Source organism: Bufo bufo, chromosome 8 (genome assembly GCF_905171765.1).
Source record: "Bufo bufo chromosome 8, aBufBuf1.1, whole genome shotgun sequence".
NCBI lineage: Eukaryota > Metazoa > Chordata > Amphibia > Anura > Bufonidae > Bufo > Bufo bufo.
Window position 1 is genome coordinate 194,179,662 of NC_053396.1, and position 9,286 is coordinate 194,188,947.

At 45.9% G+C, this 9,286-nt stretch overlaps 1 long non-coding RNA gene across 1 annotated transcript; it reads right to left on the reverse strand.

Annotated features, from left to right (window-relative positions):
- Window positions 1-1,935: 1,935 nt before the first annotated feature.
- On the reverse strand, window positions 1,936-4,435 carry LOC120977325. Its single transcript, XR_005773872.1, has 2 exons — window positions 4,305-4,435; window positions 1,936-3,546 (listed from the first exon to the last, which is right to left on the reverse strand). It is a non-coding gene; the product is annotated as an uncharacterized LOC120977325 (long non-coding RNA).
- Between the last annotated feature and the right edge of the window lie 4,851 nt (window positions 4,436-9,286).

Genomic DNA, 9,286 nt, shown 5'->3' on the forward strand with positions numbered 1-9,286 from the left:
CTGGTCTGGGGCCTACATCAGACCCCAGCCTGCCATTACACACATAGGCACCCCGAGATCACATTTGCGGGGTGCCGATGGGAGACAGAGGGAGTCCGCTCCCTCTGTCAGCACTTTAGATGCGGCGGGCCTCATTGCCCGCAGCATGTAAAGCGTTAAACAGCCCGGATCGGCACTTCTGCCGGTCTGGACTGTTAGAGCAGGGTCGCGGCTCTCATGTGATAGCCGGGTCCTCGCTCCCCACTGCACTGGGCAGCGCTTAGACTGGGCTGCCGTAAAAAAGCGCCTTAGTGACCGTCGTAAAAAGGCGTATGGGTGGTCACTAAGGGGTTAACAGACACGCCCATTTTAAATTTGGGTGAATTTTGGAAACCTATTTACGATACCTGCTGCGGGCTGCCATCTTTAGTAAGGTTAGACTCACCCGTCCGGCGATGCACAGGTAAGCCCTTACCTGTGTCGGGAGCCAGTCTGAAATCAAATGCAGTCACAGGGAGCAGGCAGTTCCGAGAACAGCCCGATGAAGGCCCCCGGCGGCTGTTCTCGGAACTGCCTGCTCCCGGTGACCGCATTTGATTTCAGACCGGCTCCCGGCACAGGTAAGGGCTTACCTGTGCATCGCTGGACGGGTGAGTCTAACCTTACTAAAGATGGCGAACACTGCGAACTGACCATCACTGATTGCTAGCAGTTTGCAATGAAGGTCCAGCTGGGTGTTACCAGTTGGAGGTGTGACCCTGCACAGTCTGACACTGGCAGCACTGACTGAATAATGTCAGACTGTGCAGGGACACGCCCCCAACTGGTAACACCCACCTGGACCTTCATTGCAAACTGCTTGTAATTCATTCAGAACTTCTAGCAGGAATAAGAGAAGAATGGCAAAACATAGAGTTCTAAGAATAGGCGGTCCATGGAGAAGCTACTAAACCAGACATGTCAGGAGAGGGGACGGGTCCATGTAACGTGCCGGTGAGTGGCGCCTCCACGGCAGCGTATTCTTGAGAAAAAAAGCTCAGACACACTGGTAATGAGAATAATAATTTATTGAAACTCTGTTCACATAAATAGACATAAGATGCAAGAAATGACGAGAATCTCAGCAACCATGGACTCCAGCACGGCTCTGAAGTGTATTGGTTCCTGTTATAGTCCCCGCTACGCTGCGGTCCTCATGAAGTGTTGGAGATTACAGCACGGGCGATCCACTTTCTCAGATCTAATCCTGGTTGGAGCTCTGTTTAGGATTAGGAAAACATGGGAGCCTTCTTCAAGAAACAGCGCCACACCCGTCCGCAGGTTTTGTATGGTATTGCAGCTCAGCCTCTTTCACTTCAACGGAGCTGAGCTGTAATTCCAGACACAACCCACCGAGGAGTGTGGCGCCATTTCTGCAAAACAGACATGTTTCTTAATTTCTGTACAAATGCTTTAATGTCGGGGGACGGGTCTTCTCCACTAGTTATGAGGACACTTGCTTGAGACCTTTTCTGGCTGGGACTGTTAATGGGGACCCCACCACGGCATGCACTTTTCAGGGAGGAGCACTGGTTGTCATTGCAGGGGCATGAGCAGAATTTGAGATGGCGGCTTATATGATACAATTTCCAGGTTTTTTAGAGATAGGAAAAGGGAAGAAATGCCAAAAATTAACAAGGGAACCATTACTGACCTGATAAACCCCACTGTGGCTCTAGGGGGTCCTCGCCAGTCCCTGCCGACTTCTTGGTTTTCCTGCAGCGGTGAGATGACGTATACTGACAAGATCATAGTCAACCAATGGATTCATCGGCCTCTTGCTATACATGCCAGCATCACACCTTAGATTGGCTGCATCAGTCACATGGGTGGACAACGTGTTACCGCCACAGGAAATTCAACCAAGACCAGCAGGGGCACCAGATCACCAGCGCTGGAGCATATGGGGTTTAACCAGTGAGTAGTGGTTATTTTATAGCATTTCTTGCCGTTTGGGCAGATTTTTAACCAATCTGAGAAAATCCCTTTAAGGCCAGGGCTACATGGAGACAAGATCCACTTGCAGTGGTAAGTATGGCGGACGTACACAGTATCGTCAAGGCTCCTCATGACACACCTCTGCGGACCCTGCGAGTGCTCCTCCAGTCTGTCAGCAGAGTACTGGCTTCTATAAGTGATGGTCTGTACACCGCCTATGGAGGAACCCCAACGGGTCTAAGGGAATTCTGATTTCCTTGCACGTTCTTGCTCTTCTATGGGATCACCCTCAGCTATGATTCCTGTACAGGCAGCGGGGAGGTTCGTCCACACTTTCATCAAATGCATAGCAAACTAAATGAATATATATTTAGTGCAAATGTCCATCTTTATCCATTGATTCATCAGTCTATAGAAATTTTAGAAAATAGGACCTGCTTATTTCCAGTAGCTTGTCCATTGGAGCGAAACCTCATTCAGTTGAATGGGGATTACCTGCAATACCACATACAACCTGTGGAGGAGTGGCGCTGTTTCTTATGAAAAAAAAAAAAAACAGCCTCCTTTCTCTAAACCTGGTCAACATTAGAAGACATATTAGAAAACAACACATTATTCCATTTACTGTATCTACATATTCCTATGTTCTCCAACTTGTGGCCCTCCAGCCGTTGCAAAGCTATCAGGACGGGATGGCGGTGGGTTGTAGTTTTTCAACAGTTTGAGGACCACAGGTTGGAGATCACTGGTCTTAACTATAAAGTGCACTGAGATAGAGATTGAAAGTATTCATTGTATTGGTGCAACCCACGTGGTTGATTGATGAAGGACGCACCATGCTAACCTAAGTAATTTTGCAGTCTTCTTGAGGCCTAGTTTTAGGCTAGGGCTACACGGCAACAAAAAGTGTACAACTACGTTGCGACATGTGTCGCACCAATATGGCTCGACATTTATTGAAATGATAGTCTATGGTGTCGCACTGCAACAGTCATCCAGCTTGTCGTGTAGCCCTAGCCTTAGACCCTGCCTCATTCTCTCTTCCGTGTCCTCAGTACTTCACATTTCAGGTGTAACATGCTCATCCCCTGACCATGACGAAATGCCTAGGCCATCTTCAGGAGCTCTGGTTCCCAGCTTTCTTCAAGACGCAAGCGTAATGTGTGCCAGATAAGCATTTTCTCAAGGAGGATGCAGCCGATAAACCAGAAGGGGACATACTCCAGGGTCACCAGGCCCCTGAAGTTATATTTATAGTGACTGTAGTCCCACGGACAAGCACTAAAGTACCTGAGGATCCATCCAGAGCTGAACTCACAGAGGTAGATCCAGAGAATGTAGAGAAGAGAACGGGTGATGAAGCAATACTGGAGCCTCAACGATAGGTACATATACTCAACTCCCAGCATGGCCACTCCATAGATGAAGAGCGCCCAAATACTGGACACACCACGAAGCCTCCAGTCTCTTCTGTTGCACGTAATAAAGTCAAAGATTGCAGTGAAGAGGATCTCACACACATACCCATGGATGGCATAGATGTAGAGGCGAGACAGAAGGCCCAAAGGCTCTCCAGAATCCATGTTGTGCCTGCAAAAGAAGATGGATGAGTGCCCAAAAACTACTACAAAGCTTATTTGGTTTACACATCACAGCAGGTCGATCATGGCAGAAATGAACTGGTTAAAAGAAGGACAAGGGCAACCATAAAAAGTTTTGGATCATGATACCTCCCTTTTCTGGCAGCAGGTTTGGCTTCTCTAACCCTTGATGAACAGCTGTGATCACCTGAGGAAGCCCCTTCTGGCCAGGAAGCTCCCCTACAGCGACCACTACTGGAGAACTTGTAGCATTACATGCTAAGCATTTGAACGAATGGTCTTTCTAAGAGGACACATGTATACGAGTTATGTTCATGAGGATATCTCTTTTCTCTCATCAAACCTACCACATGCCACTGTAACATTGAGCTAAACATACAGACACATGGACGATTTCTTGAGCATAGATAGCAAAAGAACAAGAACCAGCTCTCCCGTGAATGTCAGTGCCCTATGACATTCATATACCTCCAAGGTCCTCAGACTTGAACGTACTGATGATCCTTCCACCCTCAAGGGGTGGCATAAAATCAAGGAGGCAAGTGGTTCCAGCTTGTGATATTCAACCATCTCAAGACCTCTATCTCATCCCCCCACTACTAGAACCTGTAAACTTTTTGCCAAGTTGTCCTGTTTTCCAAAGCTGCCTTTATCGTAATCAGTGATGGCTACCCCCCGTCACTCCAGCGATAGTGACCTTGTATAATCTATCACCAGAAGGAGGAGAGGTATGTAATGTTGTGTTACCTGAGATGTCGGGAGCCTGGAAGGTGACTGGCCTCCTCAGGTATGTCAGGCTCACAGTCTCTGTTCTGTCACAGTCAGCGTCTTCTGCCTTGGTATGCTACTGCAGCATTTGTCTTATGTACCCAGTACCCACACTTCACCCCTCCCTTCTGTATGTACCCACACCCCTCCCTGAGCCTTCTCGATCAGCTGCCAGAAAAGGTGGCCCAGCCAGGATGTACACTATGTGCAAAGTCAACACTCACTCTAAAATAATGGGAAGACTCCGCTCTCTGTCTGCCTCGGTAATATCACATGGGCCCATCGTTTCTTTATTACCTATAATTTACATAATACCAACACGTTCCTCAGAGCTGCGCTCATTTTCATTAGTCGCTGCTCCCCATGGCGCTCACAATGTCATTTCCATATCTCCCACATCCAGACAAACAAACCTATATAGACATTAGGGCCAATTGCATAAGATGTTAAGAAGCCAAGGTCAACCCGTATGACCCTATGCTACCTCTCTTCATGACTCTGCACCTTGCCCCTATACAGCATGGGAAGGGGTTGTCATAATAGTATAAACAGCACAAAAAAGTCACAAAGAAAATATTACTTATCAGACCTTACCAGCCCCAAAATATTGATGAACTAAAGCACATTGGCGGAGAGGAATGGTCCAGAATTGCTCCTCAACGTTGTGCATATCCTATTTGCAGCTACAGGAAACATTTGGGGGTTGTATCAGCGGCCTATGTCTGCTGCCCTCCCAGATGGGCACAGGCACCACTTTACTCAACCTTCTTCTCTTGCTTTGGCGGCCCGTACCCATCGGCCTTCCTCTGCTCCCACTGAAGTTATCTGCTAGAGCCTACTTTTCGCCAGCAAGTCCTTTCCCCTCTGCCTGCAGAGAGTGACACGCATTGCTCTGGGCTCTTAAAGGGCCGACATGTGCGCAACAGAATCCACCCTAGCCAATGGCTGGTTACCTTTGGGTACTTTAGACACCTTTCCCTGTAGGAGGGTGCCTGAGCAAAAAGTTCCTCAGCTTTCTAGTTCCTGTAAAGGTGTGCTGTATTCTATTGTCCATGTACCGACTTTCTGCCTGTCTGCTGGATATTGACCCTCTACTGACCTGACCTGACCTGACCTCTGTATTGACCCTTCGCTGCCTGCCTTGACCTCAGACTGATTATTGGACTGCTCGCACTCTGTCTGACCTGACCGCGGCCTGTACCTGACTACGATTTTGCGCTGTCTGGTGTCTCTGACCCCCATTATATTAGAAATCCCTGCAGAAATCCAGGAAAATCCGAAGGGTTCACTTACTTTTCTTAACAGGTGCCATTGTGACCAGATAATCAATGTCATTCTCTTCACCTGTCAGTGATTTTACCGATTTAGAAAGACAGCAACAAAATGGTTTTGAAGTCGGGATGTTCCTTTAAAGGGGCTGTCCGGCTTATTTAAAGGGAGACTGTCTGCAGCAAATCCACTGTTAAACCAGGCACCTTGTAGGACTAGCTCTGCTCACTGTAATTACACCCATCACTTAGCGATCCATTGCTTCATCCTGGACAAAAAGCAATGTTTTTTTGTCCAGGAACGGAGCAGTTAAGTGCACCAAGGGCGGGACCAAGCCACTCAGTGCACCCTTGCTCCTCCTGCTTTCTCTTCCAGCCTCTCCTCCTTCTTGATGGACAGGGCCAGGTTTCTGATTAGACAATCCCTTTAAGTAAATTTGGTCCACCAGCCCAACAACGATGTCCCATTCAATTAAAAAGGTTGGTGGTAACTAAACGCAAATCCAGTGGAGGACACCCCTTTAATATTTAGACACACCACTATTAATGGGGTATTTCCATGGTCAACACAGGACCATTGGCGTCATGTCAGTGCGTGCCTCCCCACCAGTTCCATGGACCTACCAGTGTGCAGGAGGGGTAGAAAAGAAATACATTTTTATAAAAATTTATTTTTTAGATAAAACACTTTAATAATTTCAGAATTGTCCCCCATGAGCAGGTTGGGGACGTGACTCATCGGTCACACTTGCACAAGGTAGGAAGCGTGCCAAGACTAAGGATTAATTAAAATCTCCACAATGCCAACCTGTAAATCACCTTGCTGATTGCTATATTGTCACCACATACCGCGATCCATCCCAGAGGCTGATGTAGGTGAGTTTAGGTGTTCCTCTTTTATCATCATGCAAAATTGTGTGCTAATTAAATTCTTAAAGGGCACGTCCGACCTAGGCTGGGAATGGTGTAAAAAAAAGAAAAAAGAATGTGATGACGTGCCATCCAAGGTCACATGACCGCTCCAGCAAATCACTGGCCCCCATTGTGAAGTGTGCACATACAGTACAGACCAAAAGTTTGGACACACCTTCTCATTCAAAGAGTTTTCTTTATTTTTATGACTATGAAAATTTTAGATTCACACTGAAGGCATCAAAACTATGAATTAACACATGTGGAATTATATACATAACAAACAAGTGTGAAACAACTGAAAATATGTCATATTCTAGGTTCTTCAAAGTAGCCACCTTTTGCTTTGATTACTGCTTTGCACACTCTTGGCATTCTCTTGATGAGCTTCAAGAGGTAGTCCCCTGAAATGGTTTTCACTTCACAGGTGTGCCCTGTCAGGTTTAATAAGTGGGATTTCTTGCCTTATAAATGGGGTTGGGACCATCAGTGGCGTTGAGGAGAAGTCAGGTGGATACACAGCTGATAGTCCTACTGAATAGACTGTTAGAATTTGTATTATGGCAAGAAAAAAGCAGCTAAGTAAAGAAAAACGAGTGGCCATCATTACTTTAAGAAATGAAGGTCAGTCAGTCAGCCGAAAAATTGGGAAAACTTTGAAAGTAAGGGCTATTTGACCATGAAGGAGAGTGATGGGGTGCTGCGCCAGATGACCTGGCCTCCACAGTCACCGGACCTGAACCCAATCGAGATGGTTTGGGGTGAGCTGGACCGCAGAGTGAAGGCAAAAGGGCCAACAAGTGCTAAGCATCTCTGGGAACTCCTTCAAGACTGTTGGTAGACCATTTCTGGGGACTACCTCTTGAAGCTCATCAAGAGAATGCCAAGAGTGTGCAAAGCAGTAATCAAAGCAAAAGGTGGCTACTTTGAAGAACCTAGAATATGACATATTTTCAGTTGTTTCACACTTGTTTGTTATGTATATAATTCCACATGTGTTAATTCATAGTTTTGATGCCTTCATAGTCATGAAAATAAAGAAAACTCTTTGAATGAGAAGGTGTGTCCAAACTTTTGGTCTGTACTGTATATATGGCATGTGAGTGGTCAAAGCTTCAAACGTCCGCATAGATACAGAAGGAACAGATAACATATTCATTGTATTTTGACCTATTGATAGGTTTCCTCTGCAACAGCCTAGATCGGAGATAACTCCAATCCCGGCCACTGAACCACTCAGATGCCACAGGAGTTAGAGAGGGGGCTATGCAGACTGGGGCCTAAGAATGACCTTATTCTCCGAACACTAATTAGGCAGGGTTGACAGTCATAATATAGTGCAATACACAAGTACTGCAGTGCGACTAAGGCTACTTTCACACTAGCGTTCGGAGCGGATCCGTCTGATGTTTCATCAGACGGATCCGCTCCGATAATGCAGACGTTTGCATCCGTTCAGAACGGATCCGTCTGCATTATAACTTAGAAAAATTTCTAAGTCAGAAAGTAGCCTGAGCGGATCCGTTCAGACTTTACATTGAAAGTCAATGGGGAACGGATCCGCTTGAAGATTGAGCCATATGGTGTCATCTTCAAGCGGATCCGTCCCCATTGACTTCCATTATAACTCTGGACGGAACCGCTCGCCTCGGCACGGCCAGGCGGACACCTGAACGCTGCTTGCAGCGTTCAGGTGTCCGCTCACTGAGCGGAGCGGAGGCTGAACGCTGGCAGGCGGATGCATTCTCAGTGGATCCGCCTCCACTGAGAATGCATTGGGGCCAGACGGATGCGTTCGGGGCCGCTCGTGAGCCCCTTCAAACGGAGCGCACGAGCGGACACCCGAACGCTAGTGTGAAAGTACCCTAAGACAAAAAAACAAAAACAAAGTTAAATAAAATGTAAAAAAATATTTTTAAATGAGTGGCATATTGTTGGTATTAATGCATCCAAAGCGGCCGAAAACATGTTATTTTACCCGTACGTTGAATAAAAAGACAAAACCAGGATTGCTGTGTTTTTTCTTCATCCTGCCTCCCCAAAAAATGGAATAAAAAGCAATCAAAAACTCATATGTGTCCTAGTACGGAAAATTGTCAACTCCTCCCGCAGACAGGCAAGTTCTCCCACAGCAACGTCCATAGAAAAATAAAACGTTATGCCATACCTCCCAACTTTTTGGACGGTCAAAAAGGGACACGTATGGTTTATTCTGTGAAAGATCCACTTTTCCTGTGTATTTATACACTTCAATCGATTTTTTTTTTCACAATAGCGCAAAAATGCTCTGAATATACAAATTTCTAAAATCCAAAATTGCACCAAATAACAAAATGATATGCAATACGGGCTCTAATATAGAGATAGGAACCAGGGAAACACATTCTAAATCAATATTGTAAATGTAATAACGGAAATCTATACCTCAGATCAATGGATGTCGTGTATCTGGACTTCTCCAAAGCATCTGACATTGTACCACATAAAAGGTTAGTATATAAAATGAGAATGCTGGGACTGGGAGAAAACGTCTATGTGGGTAAGTAACTGGCTCAATAATAGAAAACAGAGGTAGGTTATTAACGGTACATACTCAGATTGGGTCACTGTCACTAGTGGGGTACCTCAGGGGTCAGTATTGGGCCCTATTCTCTTCAATATATTTATTAATGATCTTGTAGAAGGCTTGCATAGTAAAGTATCAATTTTTTCGCAGATGACACTAAACTGTGTAAAGTAATTAACACTGATGAGGACAGTATACTGTATATATACTACAGA